The sequence below is a fragment of the Ovis canadensis genome, chromosome 3 (assembly GCF_042477335.2).
Source record: "Ovis canadensis isolate MfBH-ARS-UI-01 breed Bighorn chromosome 3, ARS-UI_OviCan_v2, whole genome shotgun sequence".
NCBI classification, from domain to species: Eukaryota; Metazoa; Chordata; class Mammalia; order Artiodactyla; family Bovidae; genus Ovis; species Ovis canadensis.
In genome coordinates, this window is record NC_091247.1 from 203,225,798 (window position 1) to 203,246,981 (window position 21,184).

The window sequence follows — 21,184 nt, forward strand, 5'->3', positions numbered from 1 at the left end:
CCTATTCCAGGGGATCTTCCCAACTCAGGAATGGAACTGACATCTCTTGTGTCTCCTGCATTGGCAGGTGGATTCTTTACCACCTGGGAAGCCCAAAGCATGCTTAGTCCTCCACGTAAGTCATTCTAGTATTGAAAATATAAATAACCAATCTTCTAAAGTCTTGTATTTTTGTGGAGCTAAATTAATTTTAGTTATATAAATAGAAATAAAAAACTTTTATTGAAAACTGAATTAGACGTACTATGATTATCGCACAGTTGCACTCATCTGACATGCTAGCAAAGTAATGCTCAAAATTCTCCAAGCTAGGGCTCAACACTATGTAAACCGAGAAATTCCAGAAGTTCAAGCTGGATTTAGAAAAGGCAGAGGAACCAGAGATCAAATTGCCAACATCTGCTGGATTGTCAAAAAAATCAAGAGAACTCCAGAAAATCATCTGCTTCTGTTTCATTGACTATGCCAAAGCCTTTGACTGTGTGGATCACAACAAACTGTGGAAAATTCTTAAAAAGATGGGAAAGGGAAACCAGACCACCTTACTTGCCGCCTGAGAAACTTGTATGTGGGTCAAGAAGCAACACTTAGAACAGTTAGAACAAGACATGAAACAATAGACTGGTTCCAAATTAGGAAGGAGCTTGTCAAGGCTGTATATTGTAACCCCGTTTATTTAACTTATATGTAGAGTTCATCATGCAAAATGCCAAGCTAGATGAACACAAGCTGGAATCAAGATTGCCGGGAGAAATGTCAATAACCTCAGATATGCAGATGACACCACCCTTATGGCAGAAAGTGAAGAGGACCTAAAGAGCCTCTTGATGAAGGTGAAAAAGGAGAGTGAAAAAGCTAGCTTAAAATTCATCGTTCAAAAAACCAAGATCATGTCATCCGGTCCCATCACTTCATGGCAAATAGATGGGGAAACAATGGAAACAGTGACAGACTTTTTTTTCTTGGGCTCCAAAATCACTGCAGATGGCGACTGTAGCCATGAAATTAAAAGATGCTTGCTTCTTGGAAGAAAAGCTTCTAAAAACAATAGACAGCATATTAAAAAGCAGAGACACTACTTTTCCAACAAAGGTCCATAAAGTCAAAGCTATGGTTTTTCCAGTTGTCATGTATGGATGTGAGAGTTGGACCATAAAGAAAGCTGAGTGCCGAAGAATTGATGCTTTTGAACTGTGGTGTTGGGGAAGACTCTTGAGAGTCCCTTGGACTGCAAGAAGATCCAACCAGTCAATCCTAAAGGAGATCAGTCCTGAACATTCATTGGAAGGACTGATGCTGAAGCTGAAACTCCAATATTTTGGTCACCTGTTGTGCAGACCCAACTCATTGGAAAAGACCCTGATGCTAGGAAAGATTGAGGGCAGGGGGAGAAGGGGAGAACAGAGGATGAGATGGTTGGATGGTTTCACCAAGTCAATTGACATGAGTTTGAGCAAACTCCAGGAGATGGTGAAGGACAGGGAAGCCTGGCGGGCCACATTCCCTGGGGTCACAAATAGTCGGACAAGACTGAGTGACTGAACAGCGACAACATGATTATTGCTCTATCCATCACAGCAATTACATTTACTGTTCTATTTTCAATAAAATCTCATGAAACAGACTAAAGTTCCCTCTTAAGCAGAAGTAAAAGTGAGAGGTTATAAAAACTAAATTAAATATTCTCAATTCTCACAGCTGTCTTATATTTTCATATTTGCTATCAAAATTAACACAATAAAATGATTTATAAGAAATGAGTAAGAGGAAATTTTGATACATGTTATTTCAGTTTAAGAAATATATTACTATCAGTTAAGTTCTACATTATATTTTTATATAAAAATTATAATTCTTGTCTTCCAATATTTTGTAATAAAATGTAATATAAACTAGTGATTCTATGAATCAAATTTTTCTTGCTATAAAATACACCAGCTAGAATATTTACTTGGAAACTGACAGTACATTTATTAGATTTTCAGAAATTTCAACTGAACATTTCATGAAATTCTAATTCCCACTTGTAAAGAATATGAGCAATATTGACTGAGCGTAATGTTTCACTATATTTACTGTTACAAAAAGTGTTGAGAATTGATGGCTCCTTTATGAAACCCAGCTCACTCAGGACTTAAATAAGCTTTTGATATAAATTTTCAAGAACTCTGCTTAAAAAGTAGTGTTTCTTAAGACAACCAAAACATAAAACTAAATTAAATTTCATGTATAAATATCAAATTATTATTAGAAGCCATGTGCATTAACTACTTCCAAACCTTTAATAATTGCTTTTTCTTTGGCGTTTTAAAAGTAAAAATATATTTTAAAATTATATTTCCAATTTATTGTTTTGGATGTCATACATTGCAATGATAGAACTGGCAAATAAATATAGTTATATTTGTCTCTTTAATTTTTTATGCCTTGAAATATTGTTGTTGTTTAGTCGCTAAGTCATGTCTGACTCTTTGCAATGCCAAGGACTGTAGCCTGCCAGGCTCCTCTGTCCATGAGATTTCCCAGGCAAGAATACCTGAGTGGGTTGCCATTTCCTTCTCCAGGGGCTCCTCCCAACCCAGGGATTAAACCTGTGTCTCCTGCATTGCCAGACAGATTCTCTACCACTGAGTCACCTGGGAAGCCCACCTTGAAATACTGCTTTTACATAATTACAGTGATGATTATTCCACAACACTGATAAAAAGTGGTTCTGGAGTACATTCCTGGTTTTGTGTGTGTGTATGTGTGTGACTCTAATGAGAATGCTACAGTCTTTTCCCATTATGCGTAATACTAGCTTTTGTATTGTATGTAGCTACATAATGTATACAAGAATATAAGCATAGTTGTTAGAATCTAATCTTAATTGCTACAACATTCAGACCTTAAATATTTATGGATTAAGCAAAATAAAAGTTCACTCCTTGACTGACTCTGCTCTGAAAGTTGTGATGGGATTTACAGGTGTCTTGTTGCACTGTCTTTCCTGCAAACCTGCCCTAGCTTCTCTTGTACAAGATGTTTCACAATCACAATCCCATCTCAGAAATGTAAGGGGAAGAAAGGTTGCTGTGGACTTATTGCTAGCACATCACAAAGACATAATCAAAACTCAGCTTTTTCTGACTTTAGAAACCTGCAGTGGTTTCCAGATTCCCACACTGAGCTAAACTGTTAAGCAATCAGTTCCATTCAGAAAGAAAAGAGGAAGGAAGATAACATTATGGGCAGGGTTTGCCATGTAAGCAGTGATTCTTACAATCATATTGTCCAGATCCTGATGACTTCTTATAAATACAGCTCACAGTATCCTGTACTATTCTGGTTCCAAGGTAGCAAAAAAGCAGTGTGGAAACTGCTGAAGTAGAGAAAAAAATTTGAATTAGGCAACTTCATTAAAAAAGCATACTGCCCTGAAGCAGTGCTGAATGATAGCACTTGATGCTAGTTTGTGAATCTACTGACTCCCATATTATAGGTCAGAGACATCTTTCAGCACCTGCTGCATATTTTGTCTTGCCCTTTTATAAAAAATAAGAAAATGCAAACCAAAATCATTGAAAGGCTTTCATATCTTGCTCAAGTAAGCCTAAACATCTTTTAAGGGGGAGTGTAATGTAGATATGATGTAGAATTTCTGAAATACCTAGCATGGGTTGAGGATCAGGAGAGGTTTGGAACTGTGGCATGCTTCTGATTTACAACTTAGTAACTTCAGTTTCTAGAAATAAAGTAGAGTTCTTATTTAAGTTCTTATTTAAGGGTTCTCATTTATTTCTCTGAAAACTAGTAATAATTTAAATTCATGACTTCGGTATTATTCATGCAGCCCAATTTAGTATGAACAATGTTTCTCAGGTTCAATGTTTATAAAGGGTGTGTGTGGGGGGTATACTGAACTTTATAACAAGCAGATGCTAAAAGTAACTCCTCATGTGCTGCCCTTATGAATCTGAGCCTGAAATATATTGCATGATTTAGGCAACCTGATTATAGGAGGAAATGAGAATGTTTTCTTTGGGGGGGGGAAACTTTCGGAAGATACATACTTTAAAAGCAAATATATGAAAAAAAATGTTGACAAAAGGATATTTCTCTTTAGGGCAGGAGTCATATTTTAGAATTTGATACATGTTGCTGGTGATTTCCTCAATATGGGTACCAATAAGTTTGTTAATCAAAGATAAATAATGTATTAGAAACTATTACTAAGTGAAGATTCAATAATAAATTAAAGCTTTTATATGTCATATAATTCAATAGGAAAATGTCAGGTGAATGCAATTTAAATGCTAACAATTATATTAGATATAATACTAAAATAGTTGTATAAAGAACATTGGACATGACTGGAAGTATTAAATATCTGTTGAATAAAATAAGGAACTCCTTTATAAAATTATGTTTTCAGAATACTTGATGATAATTAGTGATTTTTTTAATGTACAAGAATCTGGTGTTTATATGAGTCTTCCAGATGGATAAAATATCACTGTATTAATGACTATCTCATTAAAACTATATGATTTTCACTTTTGCCATATTGTATCCATCATGTGTTTTTTAAAGAAGTTAATGAGGGTCTTTGAAGAAACATGATTCTGTAATTATTATGGATAGTTAAGATTTTATTTGGAATGTACTAGTAATTATTTCAAGAGAAAATATTAGTTACTAAAACTATATAAGAGTTTTAAAACTATTTTCAAATAGTATTTTGAAAACCCTCTTTAGGTATTCTCAATTTATCAGTTCAAGAATATCTGCTGGTTTAAGCTTATGTTCTGATGACTGTGAAAGTAAAAGAGTAAATATAACATTCATTGTAGTTTTCCAATGACTTTGATTATTGGTCAAAAAAAAAAATGTAGGTAGACATTGTTGGCCAGAAACCTGTTCTCAAATTCTAATTCTTTTATTTTTTTTCTTTTATTCTAAAATGAAGGAGTTTGGTTAGGTTATTTGACGTTTTTTTGAACCCACCCACATCATCAACTTCACATTGGAGATAATAACTAATAAATAAGTAAACAATTTTTCATGTAGAATAAATGAAATAATCTGTGTAAAGTCTTGATTCATAATAGGAATTTAGGAATTCAGAAAATGATATTTAACATGTACCTATAGTCTTTCATTTAATTTTTTCCACTTTAAAAAGTATGTTATGAAAGAATGAAACTAGAACACTTTCTAACACCATACAAAAAAAAAAAAAAAAACCTCAAAATGGATTAAAGATATAAATGTAAGACCAGAAACTATAAAACTCCTAGAGGAGAACATAGGCAAAACACTCTCCGACATAAATCACAGCAGGATCCTCTATGACCCACCTCCCAGAATATTGGGAATAAAAGCAAAAATAAACAATTGAGACCTAATTAAAATTAAAAGTTTCTGCACAACAAAGGAAACTATAAGCAAAGTGAAAAGACAGCCTTCAGAATGGGAGAAAATAATAGCCAATGAAGCAACTGACAAAGAATTAATCTCAAAAATATACAAGGAACTCCTGCAGCTCAATTCCAGAAAAATAAATAGCCCAATCAAAAAATGGGCCAAAGAACTAAGCAGACTTTTCTCAAAAGAAGACATACAGATGGCTAACAAACACATGAAAAGATACTCAAGATCACTCATTATGAGAGAAATGCAAATCAAAACCACAATGAGGTACCATTTCATGCCAGTCAGAATGGTTGCTATCCAAAAGTCTACAAGCAATAAATACTGGAGAGGATGTGGAGAAAAGGGGACCCTCTTACACTGTTGGTGGGAATGCAAACTAGTTCAACCACTATGGAGAACAGTGTGGAGATTCCCTAAAAAACTGGAAATAGAACTGCCATATGACCCAGCAATCTCACTGCTGGGCATACACACCGAGGAAACCAGAATCGAAAGAGACATGTGTACCCCAATGTTCATCGCAGCACTGTTTATAATAGCCAGGACATGGAAACAACCTAGATGTCCATCAGCAGATGAATGGATAAGAAAGCTGTGGTACATATAAACAATGGAGTATTACTTAGCCATTAAAAAGAATACATTTGAATCAGTTCTAATGAGGTGGATGAAACTGGAGCCTATTATACAGAGTGAAGTAAGCCAGAAAGAAAAACACCAATACAGTATACTAACACATATATATGGAATTTAGAAAGATGGTAATGATAACCCTGTATGCGAGACAGCAAAAGAGACACAGATGTATAGAACAGTTTTTGGACTCTGTGGGAGAGGGCAAGGGTGGGATGACTTGGGAGAATGGCCTTGAAACATGTATAACATCATATGAGAAATGAATCACCAGTCCAGGTTCGACACATGATACGGAATGCTTTGGGCTGGTGCACTGGGATGACCCAGAGGGATGGTATGGGGAGGGAGGTGGGAGGGGGTTCAGGATGGGGAACACATGTACACCTGTGGCAGATTCATGTTGATGTATGGCAAAATCAGTACAATATTGTAAAGTAATTAGCCTCCAATTAAAACAAATAAATTTATATTAAAAAAATAAAAAGTATGTTATGGTCACAGCAAAAACTCTGTGTTGCAGCACCAGCAGAAAAAGTAATAACTTTTCTGAAGATTCTGAATACAAAAATAAAGAAAAAATAAAGACTAGGCTGACTGTAGAAGGAGTCAAAATCTGGAGAAATGACCCAAATAGGGGTCACTGATTAAACACATTGAACTTGTAGTTTAAACTTTGAACAAAGGAAACTCTGCTCATCTATAACTTCACTAATGGATTCTTTAAAACATTTGTGTAAACTGGAAAGGACAGAACTCTTTCTAACTTGTTTTATGAGGCCAGCCTTATACTCAAACCAGATAAAAACAATGCCAGAAAAGAGAACTAGAACGAGAGGCTAATATTCCTCATGAACATAGAGGTAAGCGCTTTCACTGAAATAAAGGATATCAAATCAGCTAGCGAGTCACACCTGAATAATCTTAAATGGTAAAATATTTGAATTTGGGTTTGGATTTGGCATGAGTTTTTTTTTTTTTTTTTTACCAATGCAGTTAGAAAGGTTGGCTTATCGGTTGGTCTATATTCCCCTAGTCTTGACACCACCCTTAAGGCAGAAAGGACGAGGAACTAAAAAGCCTCTTGATGAAAGTGGACAGTGAAAAAGTTGGCTTAAAACTCAACATTCAGAAAACGAAGATCATGGCATCCAGTCCCAACACTTCATGGGAAATAGATGGGGAAACAGTGGAAACAGTGTCAGATTTTTTTTTTTTTTCGGGCTCCAAAATCACTGCAGATGGTGATTGCAGCCATGAATTAAAAGACGCTTACTCCTCGGAAGAAAAGTTATGACCAAACTGGATAGCATATTCAAAAGCAGAGACATTACTTTGCTGACTAAGGTCCGTCTAGTCAAGGCTATGGTTTCTCCTGTGGTCATGTATGGATGTAAGTGTTGGACTGTGAAGAAGGCTGAGCGCCAAAGAATTGATGCTTTTGAACTGTGATATTAGTGGAGACTCTTGAGATTCCCTTGGATTGCAAGGAGATCCAACCAGTCCATTCTGAAGGAGATCAGCCCTGGGATTTCTTTGGAAGGAATGATGCTAAAGTTGAAACTCAGGTACTTTGGCCACCTCATGTGAAGAGTTAACTCACTGGAAAAGACTCTGATGCTGGAAGGGATTGGGGGCAGGAGGAGAAGGGGACGACAGAGGATGAGATGACTGGATGGCATCACCAACTCAATGGATGTGAGTCTGAGTGAACTCTGGGAGTTGGTGATGGACAGGGAGGCCTGACGTGCTTTGATTCATGGGGTCACAAAGAGTCGGACATGACTGAGTGACTGAACTGAACTCAACTGAGTCTTGTGTGAGAGTGCATTCAGTTCAGTTCAGTTCAGTCGCTCAGTGGTGTCTGACTCTTTGCGACCCAATGAATCGCAGCATGCCAGGCCTCCCTGTCCATCACCAACTCCCCGAGTTCACTCAAACTCATGTCCATCGAGTCGGTGATACCATCCAGCCATCTCATTCTCTGTCGTCCCCTTCTCACCTGTCCCTGAACCCTCTCAGCATCAGGATCTTTTCCCATGAGTCAATTCTTTGCATGAGGTGGCCAAAGTACTGGAGTTTCAGCTTTAGCATCAGTCCCTCCAATAAACACCCAGGACTGATCTCCTTTAGAATGGACTGGTTGGATCTCCTTGCAGTCCAAGGGACTTTCAAGAGTCTTCTCCAATACCACAGTTCAAAATCATCAATTCTTCGGCACTCAGCTTTCTTCACAGTCCAACTCTCACACCCATACACAACCACTGGAAAAACCATAGCCTTGACTAAACAGACCTTTGTTGGCAAAGTAATGTCTCTGCTTTTCAATATGCTATCTAGGTTGGTCATAACTTTTCTTCCAAGGAGTAAGTATCTTTTAATTTCATGGCTGCAATCACCATCTGCAGTGATTTTGGACCTCAAAAAAATAGTCTGACACTGTTTCTACTGTTTCCTCATCTATTTCCCATGAAGTGATGGGACCAGATGCCATGATCTTCATATTCTGAATGTTGAGCTTTAAGCGAACTTTTTCACTCTCCTCTTTCAATTTTATCAAGAGGCTTTTTAGTTCCTCTTCACTTTCTGCCATAAGGATGGTGTCATGCATATCTGAGGTTATTGATATTTCTCCTGGCAATCTTGAATTCCAGCTTGTGCTTCCTCTAGCCCAGTGTTTCTCATGATGTACTCTGCATATAAGTTAAATAAGCAGGGTGACAATATACAGCCTTGACGTACTGTTTTTCCGATTTGGAACCAGTCTGTTGTTCCATGTCCAGTTCTAACTGTTGCTTCCTGATCTGCATATAGATTTCTCAAGAAGCAGGTCAGGTGGTCTAGTCCAATCTCTTTCAGAATTTTCCACACTTTATTGTGATCCACACAGTCTAAAGCTTTGGCATAGTCAAAAAAGCAGAAATAGATGTTTTTCTGGAACTCTCTTGCTTTTTTGATGATACAGCAGATGTTGGCAATTTGATCTCTGGTTCCTCTCCCCTTTCTAAAACCAGCTTGCACATCTGGAAGTTCAAGGTTCATGTATTGCTGAAGCCTGGCTTGGAGAATTTTGAGCATTACTGTACTAGCGTGTGAAATGAGTGCAGTTGTGCAGTAGTTTGATCATTCTTTGGTATTGCCTTTCTTTGGTATTGGAATTGTATTTCCAGTCCTGTGGCCACTGCTGGGTTTTCCAAATTTGCTGACGTATTGAGTGCAGCAGTTTCACAGCATCATCTTTCAGGATTTGAAATAGCTCAACTGGAATTCCATCATCTCCACTAACTTTGTTCATACTGATGCTTTTTAAGGCCCACTTGACTGCACATTCCAGGAAGTCTGGCTATAGGTGAGTGATCACACCATCGTGATTATCTTGGTCGTGAAAATCTTTTTTGTACAGTTCTTCTGTGTAGAGCCATTAATAACTCTGAAACATTTGTAATTGCTTAATCTACAAGTGAAAATGCTGCAGTCAATATGCCAGCAAATTTGGAAAATTCAGCAGTGGCCACAGGACTGGAAAAGGTCAGGTTTCATTCCAATCCCTAAGAAAGGCAATGCCAAAGAATGCTCAAACTACTGCACAATTGCACTCATCTCACACGCTGGTAAAGTAATGCTCAAAATTCTCCATGCCAGGCTTCAGCAATACGTGAACAGTGAACTTCCTGATGTTTAAGCTGGTTTTAGAAAAGGCAGAGGAACCAGAGATCAAATTGCCAACATCCGCTGGATCATGGAGAAAGCAAGAGAGTTCCAGAAAAACATCTATTTCTACTTTTTTGACTATGCCACAGCCTTTGACTGTGTGGATCACAATAAACTGTGTAAAATTTTGAAAGAGATGGGGATACCAGACTACCTGACCTACCTCTTAAGAAACCTATATGCAGGTCTGGAAGCAACAGTTAGAACTGGACGTGGGACAACAGACTGATTCCAAATAAGAAAAGGAGTATGTCAAGGCTGTATATTATCACCCTGCTTCTTTAACTTGTATGCAGAATACATCATGAGAAACTCTGGGCTGGAAGAAACACAAGCTGGAATCAAGATTGCTGGGAGAAATATCAATAACCTCAGATATGCAGATGACACCACCCTTATGGCAGAAAGTGAAGAGGAACTTAAAAGCCTCTTGATGAAAGTGAAAGAGGAGAGTGAAAAAGTTCGCTTAAAATTCAACATTCAGAAAATGAAGATCATGGCATCCAGTTCCATCGCTTCATGGGAAATAGATGGGGAAACAGTGGAAACAGTGTCAGATTTTATTTTTTTGAGGTCCAAAATCACCGCAGATGGTTACTGCAGCCATGAAATTAAAAGACACTTACTCCTTGGAAGGAAAGTTATGACCAACCTAAATAGCATATTCAAAAGCAGAGACATTACTTTGCCAACAAAGGTCCATCTAGTCAGGCTATCATTTCTCCAGTGGTCATGTATGGATGTGAGAGGTGGAATGGAAGAAAGTTGAGTGCTGAAGAATTGAAGCTTTTGAACTGTGGTGTTGGAGAAGACTCTTGGGAGTCCCTTGGACTGCAAGGAGATCCAACCAGACCATTCTAAAGGAGATCAGTCCTGGGTGTTCGTTGGAGGGACTGATGCTAAAGCTGAAACTCTGATACTTTGGCCACCTCATGAGAAGAGTTGACTCATTGGAAAAGACCCTGATGCTGGGAGGGATTAGGGACAGGAGGAGAAGGGGACGACAGAGGATGAGATGGCTGGATGGTATCTCCTACTCAATGGACGTGAGTCTGAGTGAACTCTGGGGGTTGGTGATGGACAGGGAGGCCTGGCGTGCTGCGATTCATGGTGTCACAAAGAGTCGGACACAACTGAGCGACTGATCTTAATTGAACTGAATCTACAAGTTGTTCAGGAAATATTAATATCTAAAAGATCACTGTATGAGATCTCCATATAATCAATGAGGGGATGGAGAAAACAGTCCTGTTATATAATCACTAGTGAAATACCCCTTTTCATTAGAGGATGAAGGTTGTAATGGAAAAAGGAACTGAAGACTGACTGGAAGAGGACTTCTAACTTCAGATCGGTTTGAATTGCATGATCCGGTGTCTTAAGTTTACTCCATTGGCTGGACTTAATAGTTCTTCCCAGTGCTTCCATGGTGTTGGTGAACACTGAAAGTTCAAGAAAAGTCTTCAAATTTCTTTCAGACAGAGTAGCTCTGTCCTTTCTGAGTCACCCTGGAATACAGGATATTCAATGCTATTAAGTGTAAGTTCCCCCAAATAGCCTACTGAATTGAGATTTTGACTTTTATAGATACAGGATCACTCTTATTTATTTATTTATTTTTTTAGGAAATTGGTGTCTTTTATTTATTTAATTTTTTGGCCACGCCATGCAGCGTGTGGAATCTTAGTTCCTTGACCAGGAGTTGAGCTCAGCCCCGCTGTACTGGGAGCACAGAGTCTTAACCACTGGACTTCCAGGGAAGTCCCAAGACAAGCACTCTTAAATGTCAGTTGAAATTTCTGAGCATGAATATTTTACCTTTAATTTTTAATATAAATCTTTCTAAAATATATATGTGCCTCAGACTTCTTAACACATTCCACATAAAATAATGTAACTTAATACCTGCCTCAAAAATTCAAAGTAAAAAATAAAAGTGCACACAGTTTCTGGATAGTACAGACATAATATTATATACATTTTTATAATCAGAGCTTTATACATGGAGAAATAAATCAGTACAGAGAAGGCACTGTACTTCATTGGAAAAAATCCGGACATATGTCTTATCTCAAACATATCTCCCCCCAAATCAGAGTAACTCCTGTCTATCACCTCTTCATTCTTCTCCCCACTCCACATATCACATATTTCAAAAGACTTCTATTATTGATTTGTCTTTATGGTGGAATATTGATTCTCCTAGTGGCTTCTTGCCTCACTTCTGAATGTGACTATTTATAACTTCTGATTATTCAGTGATGTGTCATCTTTTCTTTAATCTCTATTTTTGAGAGCTTGACAGCTGATGAACCACGCTGTTTTTAACTACTACTTCTGCTACAACCAAATTTAATTTACAGCACCATTTTTATTACCTGATCTCTATTTCTGTTCACTTTTCTTCTTCTCTTGTCTGTTTTTTTTTCCAGTAAAACTTCATCTTTCTATTAGATGATTTAGAAAGTATTTTAAATTTCCAGTTAGCAAATATTAAAAGTTACAATAATAATAATTTCTGAGTGTTAGTGTTTACTTACCTTTGTAATTTGAGTGTAGCTTTTGAAATTTAACATGTCTGGGACTTTCCCAAGCACTTATTCATTTATTTAATGAATACTTGTTGAATTCCTGTTATGGACAAAGGACTGTGCTAGATGCTGAATGAAATGACCAGTAAGATGGAAATGTCTCATCCCTAATGTGATTTTGGTGGAGGTGGTGTGTTCATGGTTAATATTATATAATATTTTAGAAATTGCTTAACTTTCCTAAGCTTTAGTTTATACCTCTATAATGAAGATAGTAATATGTATCACAAGGTTGGGTTTGAAATTAAATATGGTTATGTATTAAAAGTATTCATTTTAGCTTTTAATAATTAAGAACTCAGTTATGGCTATTTTTATTATTCTACTGTCATTTATTTTAACAAGTGTGAAGAAAAAATAAAGAGCCTCTTGATGAATGTGAAAGAGGGGAGTGAAAAAGTTGACTTAAAGCTCAACATTCAGAAAACTAAAATCATGGCAACTGGTCCCATCACTCCATGGCAAATAGATGGGGAAACAGTAGAAACAGTGGCTGACTTTATTTTGGGGGGCTCCAAAATCACTGCAGATGTTGACTGCAGCCATGAAATTAAAAGATGCTTACTCCTTGGAAGGAAATTTATGACCAACGAAGACAACATATTTAAAAGCAGAGACATTACTTTGCCAACACAGGTCTGTCTAGTCAAGGCTATGGTTTTTCCAGTGGTCATGTATGGATGTGAGAATTGGACTATGAAGAAAGCTGAGCGCTAAAGAATCAATACTTTTGAATTGTGGTGTTGGAGAAGACTCTTGAGAGTCCCTTGGACTGCAAGGAGATCCAAGTAGTCCATCCTAAAGGAAATCAGTCTTGAATGTTCATTGGAAAGACTGATGCTGAAGCTGAAATGCCAATATTCTGGCCACCTGATGTGAAGAACTGACTCATTTAAAAAGACCTTGATGCTGGGAAAGATTGAAGGTAGGAGGAGAAGGAGATCACAGAGAGTGAGTTGGTTGGATGGCATCACCGACTCAATGGACATGAGTTTGAGTGAACTCAGAGAGTTGATGATGGACAGGATATCTGCCATGCTGCAGTCCATGAGTCTCAAAGAGTCGGATGCGACTGAGCAACTGAACTGAACTGTCATTATTTTACCATCTGCTTTTATATCCGTATTTCTAAATCTCACGACAGTTCTAAAAGTAAGTACTATAGTACTTTCTTGACAGATAAGGTGAGTGACCAAAGCTCAGATAAGTTGTGGTCTGACCAAGGATCAGGGTCAAATTGTAGTACAGGGTCCTGAATGGGCATGACCTATAGGATGGGACACTACTCTGTCCTCAGCCATTCACCCAGCTGTACTCTATCGCCTGCAAATACACAGGCTCCTCTCTCTGTCCCCAGAACTCAGATCAGCTGTTCTCTCATCTGAAAAGGCTTCCTGTCTTCTAGGTAAAGTAAATCTACTTTTATTTTACAGTAACTATATGTACATATTTCACTTGTGCAGTACCTCTATATTTTCAGATGTTATTAGCTAATTTTCCTGTTTTCTTTGCTTAGCAAGGAGCTTTTTTGCTGCCTTTAATCTAACTCTTTATCTGTGTGTCTGCAGTATCTTTCACAATCCCTAGTAAATAATAGTTTTTAAAAATGTTTGTTGAATTGAATTGAAAAAAAACGACATTTATAGCACTTTATATATTGATTAAAAGACATTATACATCTTTGTCTTCATGATGAACAGCAAGCCCCTTTCCGTGTTTAGATAGCTATCCTTTTTTCTCTTTATTATGTACTTGAGGATATCTTGGTTTATTCATAAATATCTGATAGCCCGAAATCCTGACATTTCTTTTTTCCAATATCCCCTCACTCTATCTTTCTGCCTGGCTTAAATTAATAAATCAACATGTTATCTTGTTAAACACTGATAACTAAAGCAAAGAACTTGTAATTTCATCATGTTGTGCCTTAAGTGTTTAGTCCATCCGTCAAAATAACTTAAATTCCATGTTGTGAAATTACTTCAGAGCATACTGTGAGGATTGCACAATACTTGACTACTGTGGAAAGGGTAATTTCTTAAGTTTCTTGTGTAATACATTAGTCTGTAGAGAACCCCCCTACAATGCAGGAGACGGAGGAGAGAAAAGTTCAGTCCCTGGGTCAGGAAGATCCCTTGTAGTAGGAAATGGAAATTCACTCCAGTACTCTTCCTGGATAATTTAATGGACAGTGAAGCCTGGTGAACAGACAGAGGAGCCTGGCAGGCTATAATCCATGGGGTCGCAAAGTGTCAGACACGACTGAGCATGCACACATGAGCACACACACACACACACAGACACACACACAGACACACACAGACACACACAGACGCACAAATTGTTTATAGACCATTACAGAGCAAAAACTTCATGAAGTGCTAGCATTTCCATAGACTAGCCTATTTTCCCATATATCAGTAGGGAAATAATGTATGATATATTGATAAGCTATTTTGAGTTTAGGGCCAATTTATCTTCTGAAAAGTATAGGTTTCAAATTTCATACCCTACCTTTTCTACCACCCCATTACAAACAGATATTAAAATAATCACGCTTCCTTAAGATGAAGTTGCTTTCTTTTTCTAAGCCTCTTGAATTGACTGCTTAATGATTTCTTTTAAAATTTCTTGTTAAATTAATTAATGCATTTAAGATTATAAAATTTCCACTAAAAACTATTTAGCTGCATCTTGGCATCTGGTCCCATCACTTCATGGCAAATAGATGGGGAAACAGTGGCTGACTTTATTTTTTGGGGCTCCAAAATCATTGCAGATGGTGACTGCAGCCATGAAATTAAAAGAGGCTTACTCCTTGGAAGGAAAGTTATTACCAACTTAGACAGCATATTAAAAAGCAGAGATTACTTTTGCCAACAAAGGTCCATCTAGTCAAAGCTATGTTTTTTCCAGTAGTCATGTATGGATGTGAGAGTTGGACTATAAAGAAAGCAGACCACAAAGAATTGATGCTTTTGAACTGTGGTGTTGGAGAAGACTCTTGAGAATCCCTTGGACTGTAATGAGATCCAACCAGTCCATCCTAAAGGATCAGTCCTGAATATTCATTGGAAGGACTTATGCTGAAGCTGAAACTCCAATACTTTGGCCACCTGATGTGAAGAGCTGACTCCTTTGAAAAGACCTTGATGCTGGGAAAGATTGAAGGTGGGAGGAGAAGGGGATGACAGAGGATGAGATGGTTGGATGGCATCACAAACTCAATGGACATGCGTTTGAGTAAACTCCGGGAGGTAGTGATGGACAGGGAGGCCTGGCGAGTTGCAATCCATGGGGTGGCAGAGTCAGACACGACCGAGTGACTGAACTGAACTGAACTGAGGTTAATTGTTACACATTATTTTTATTGTCCATAGTTCTGAAGATACTGAAAACTTACCATTTTTCTTTATGAGTCATTGAGGAATTTATATACATGTATGATATTTTATATATCATGTATATATATATGGGCTTCTCTTGTGGCTCAGCTGGTAAAGAATCCACCTGCAATGCAGGAGACCTGAGTTCGATACCTGGGTTGGGAAGATCCCCTGGAGAAGGGAAAGGCTACCCACTCCAGTATTGTGGCCTGGAGAATTCCATGGACTGTACAGTCCGTGGGGTTGCAAAGAGTCAGACACGACTGAGTGAATGAGGCTTCCCACGAAGCTCAGTTGGTAAAGTATCTGCCTGCAGTGCAAGAGACCTGAGTTCAGTTCCTGGGTCAGGAAGTTCCCCTGGAGAAGGAAATGGCAATCTGCTCCAGTATTCTTGCCTGTAGAATCCCATGGATAGAGGAACCAGGCAGGCTACATACAGTTCATGGGATCACAAGAGTTGGACACAACTTAGTGACTTAGTGCTATATACATATAGTTTCGAAACTCATCAGACTTTGATCTCTTTTGAGATTATTTTAGTGTTTTATTATAATATATCACATTATGTTGAAAGTATCTATATAATATTGAAATTTTTGTTTTATTGATAATTCCTTCAAAATTATGTAGAAAATGCTTGAAGTGTACCTTAAAAATAATGTCTATTGTGAGATATAGGTTCCATTTGTACATGTACATTAGAATAACTGTGAATTCAGAGTTTCTATGACCTTCTTAAATTTTAAGCTACTGTCAATAACTTTTTCATAGACAGGCATAAAAGCCTCTTTGACTCATGTTTTATGAATTATTCTTGAGATTTTATCAGGCTTTCCTTTATATATTTCAAAGGTCTATTTTTCAATGTGCTTAGGAAGCCATGATTGTTGCTATCTTTGTATTTTTGTGATTTGCAAAATATGGTGCAGCATGAAGAATGCCATAATTTTCTGTGTTAACAAAGATTCATTTCTCTCTCATACAAAATGCATTGTGGATCTGTAACATAACTCAGCAGTTCCAGGGGAAAGTGGACTCTACGTGGCAACTTCACCATGTAAAACTATGCTATCCAATACAGTAGGACTCATAGTGGTTACTGAGCACTTGATATGTGGCTGTCTCATAAGAGATAGGCTATAAGCATAAAATAATTTCAGTTACTATTAAAACTATAAAGTGCTTTTATACTGATTATATACATTGAAATGGTAACATTTTGCATATATCAGGTTAAGTAAAATATTGTTAAAGTTAATTTTACTGGTATCATTTTACTTTTTAAAAATGTGCCAATAGAAAATTTAGAACTATCTATGTGTGTTACATGATATTCCAAGTGGAAAACTCTGATCCAAAAGAGTTTAAATATACATCTTAATGGGTGTGTAAACATACATTATAATGTGTCTATGGACTATGAACTCTAGTGCTTTTGATGTCTGAAAGTATCTTTATTTTTATTGATATTCTTAAATAATAAGGCATCTAGAAACAGAAATTTCAGTTGAAAGTTATTTTCCTTAGCTATGTCATACCATTGTTTTCTGATATTTATGATAGCTGATAGTAAGTGTATTGTGAATCTGTTCTCTGTTTTTCTTTTTTTTTTTTCGTGATCTGAGTTTCCATTTGCATTTATGATTATTTCTCTTTAATTCTTGGTAAGTTGTAGTTTCAGTGTAATCTGACGTGTGTGTGTGTGTGTACTCAGTAATGTCTAACTCTTTGCAACCCTCTGGACTGTAGCCCGCCAGGCTCCAATGTCTGTGAGATTCTCCAGGCAAGAATACCGAAGCGGGTTGCCATTTCCTTCTCCAAGGGATCTTCCCAACCCAGAAATCAAATCCATGTCTTCTGTGACTCCTGCATTGCAGGCAGATTCTTTACTGCTGAGCCTTTGGGGAAGGGGTCAAACTGACTAGGTGAGAACTTATTTATCCTTATTGGAACTCAGCCTGCAAATTTTTGTGTAGGATTCATGTGTTCTCACTGTTTCTTTAGGTGACTTTTCTGCTATTCATCTGGGATTCTTGGATTCTAATTGTAGGTGGAGTTTCTCAATGTATGCTTCATTTCTCTTAGTGCTCTTTTATATTTCTAAATTTTGTGTCTCTCAATACTGCATTCTGAGTTGATTCCGCATTATCTTCCAGTTTATCAGTACTCTTTGACTGTGTTCAAGTCTCTCCTGTTGGATGTTTTCTTTCTAGAGATAATATTTTGACATTTCAGATTTTCAATTTATTTTCAATTCATTCAAATACATGTATTTGTATAGTTTATGCTTTTTCAATCTTGGAGAAAATACTCTGGTGATGCAATTTCTTTCTTTAGCTTTCTAAAGACTGAACTTTAAAAAAAAATCTTCTCAAAAACTTCAGTTACTTTTATTTCATTTGGAGTGAATAACTTTCAATTGCTAATATTTTGGGCTATCATTCTCATCGGTAGCTTCAAATACCTTGATTCTTTGAGTTGCAACCTCATTTAATAGGCTATCATGAAATTTTCACGTCATTAAATATTCTTCAGATTTTAATTGTTAATATGAATATTATTGCTCTATAAGTACTAATATGGGGCTTCCCAGGTGGCACAGTGATAAAGAATCTGCCTGCCAATGCAGGTGACACAGGAGATGCCTGTCAATCCCTGGGTTGGGAAGATCTCCTGGAGGAGAGCATGGCAACCCATTCCAGTATTCTTGCCTGGAGAATCCCATGGATAGAGGAGTCTGGAAGACTGCGGTCTAGGGGGTCTCAAAGGGTCAGACACAAGTTTGCAACTAAACAATGGCAAGCTCTGTTTTGCCATTTTATTAATATATATTTTAATACACATTTTATGCAAAACATTACAGATAATAATGAATATCTTACTAATTCATAAAAATTTAAATAATCTGAACGTGTTTAGAAATACTTTATTGGGCATATTTCCAATTTACCTTGAAAATTGTTTCTGTTTTCTTTTCTATATCACAAATTCTATGCCAAACAACTTAGTGCAAATAAGGTAGAAATATGATGACAGCAAGATTACAAGATAAGGGATTTTCCTAGAATGACATCACTGATAACCTTGGGCAATTTTCCATTTAATGGCCAAAGCTAAATTACTAGAATGAGAGTGAATTTAAGACTACAGAAAAATACAGTGGTAGAGTTATCAGTTACCTCATTAAAATGTATCTGAGTGTACAGTTGACTTTCAATATCAGATCCAATAGACAGTTTCTATATTTTCACTTGACCTCTTTAGCATTATTGCATAATCCATAATTTTTTCTCTTTAATAGCTCTTTATTTTCTCTGACTTCTTTCTTCTAGATATATCTGACTCTTTGTCATCTTAAGAACTGCAGCCTGCCAGGCTTCTCTGTCCATGGAATTTGCCAGGCAAAAATACTAGAATGGGTAGCCATTCCCTCTCCAGGGGATCTTTCCAATCCAGGGATTGAAGCTGGGTCTCCCAAATTGCAGGCAGATTCTTTACCATCTGAGCCACCAGGGAAGCCCTGGCTAATATGTGTGTGTGTGTGTGTGTGTGTGTATTTTTTTTTAAATAAGAAAGACTAAAGAATCAATATTCTATGAATCCAACTATGGAAGTTGAAAAATAAACAGCAGCATATAATCAAAAAAGCTTAAGGAGGAAAATAATAAAGATGAGAAGATAAATTAGTGAAATTAAATGAGTAAATTAATGAAATTATTCTTCCCGACCCAGGGATTGAACCCAGGTCTCCTGCATTGTAGGCAGACACTTTACCATCTGAGCCACCAGGGAAGTTTATTAATGAATTAAATTAATGAAATAGATAATTAGCATAAATGAAAATCAAACAAGACAAAGAAAAACCATCCCTTGGTTCAAAGGAAAGCTTTTTTAAAAAGTAAGCCTCAACTTATAGTGATCAAAAACTGAGAAAAAGAATTTTAATTAAGAATGTTAAAGGAAATATTAATATTGATAATTCAGATGTCAAAAAGTATTAAGAGAATTTTATGACCAAGTTTAACCTAATATATCTGAAAATCTCAGTAAAATTTACAAATCCCTTTAAATACAAAATTTAGCAAAACTGAGAAGGGGTGAGAAATTTCTAGTCAGTTAAAAACTGTTAAGAAAATGAAACCATAATTTAAGGTCTTCAAATGTAATAAATTCCAGTCTGTTTCAGTGAATTCCGCTGAACATTTAGGGGAAAATATTCACATACAGTAAAACAAGAAAGTTTTTTTAACTCACTACAGAAGGTAACATTTGGTATCAAGCAAGATTTGTTACAAAAACCTAACAAGGACTTTTCAAGAAAGGAGCATTATATGTCAATTTTACTTAAGAATATAAATGCAAATATCTGAGAAAAAATATTAAAATACTCGATCAAGCTGTGTATAAAAAGCATATATCATGAGAAAGTTGAGCTTATATTAAGAATTCAAGGATTTTTTTTACATTCTTTGATCAAACACGTTCTTTGATTCACCACATTAGTAGAATAAAGGGAAACTTATTTGATTGTTTGAACAGATGCATAAAAACATTTAGAAAAATGCAATATCTATGCATGATAAAACTTCCTAGTAAAGTAAAAGCATAGAGAAACTTCCCTAATATATAGTATGCATGTGTGAAAACCTACTGCTCATCTCACAGCTGGTCTTGATAATTGATAGCTTTCTCTCTAATATTGTGAATGAATAAAGGAGCCATCACTTCTATTCACTGGGCTGGCTGATAAAATAAGGCAGGAAAAAGAAATTTATAAAACAGACATATAAGGATCAGATAAAAATAATATGATCAATAGTTTGAAAACATATGCCTTTGTATATAGACTCTAAAGATGATTTCTTTCTTTTCTGCCACACAGTGTGCCTTGTGGGATCTTGGTTCCCCAACCGGGAATTGAACCCAGGCCACAGTAGTGAAAGTGCTGAGTCCTAACCACTGAACCACCAAGGAATTCACTAAAGATGATTATTTTAATTCATAGCAGTTTCTGGATATCAGAAAAAATTTCAATTCTATTTTCATAGTCCAGCACCATATCATTGGAAAATGCAGTTTATTAGGGAAATCCTTGCAGTGCTGAAATACACAACTCTGTCTGAGATTCATGTTGATGTGTGGCAAAACCAATACAATATTGTAAAGTAATTAGCTTCTAATTAAAATAAATAAATAAATTTATATTAAAAAAAAACCTTAGAAGTAAATTTAACAAAAGTTAAAAGATTACATCCTTTAAACTATAAAACATTGTCAAAAGAAATTAAAGATTAAAAAAGTTAAAAGAAAATTCTCTAATATACGTACCACGCATGTATAGCGTGTGTGCTATGTTGCTTCAGATGTATCCGATTCTTTCCGACCCCTTGCACTGTAGCCTACCAAGCTTCTGGGTCCATGGCATCGAACATACTGGAGTAGGTTGCT

General features: G+C 36.6%; 1 protein-coding gene and 1 non-coding gene across 2 annotated transcripts in view; both read right to left on the bottom strand.

Moving 5' to 3' along the window:
* Window positions 1–21,184, bottom strand: part of PIK3C2G (phosphatidylinositol-4-phosphate 3-kinase catalytic subunit type 2 gamma) — a 651,998-nt gene that overhangs the window by 543,059 nt on the left and 87,755 nt on the right. The window lies entirely within an intron of this gene.
* TRNAE-UUC (transfer RNA glutamic acid (anticodon UUC)) lies at window positions 20,639–20,710 on the bottom strand. Its single transcript has one exon. It is a non-coding gene; the product is annotated as a tRNA-Glu (tRNA).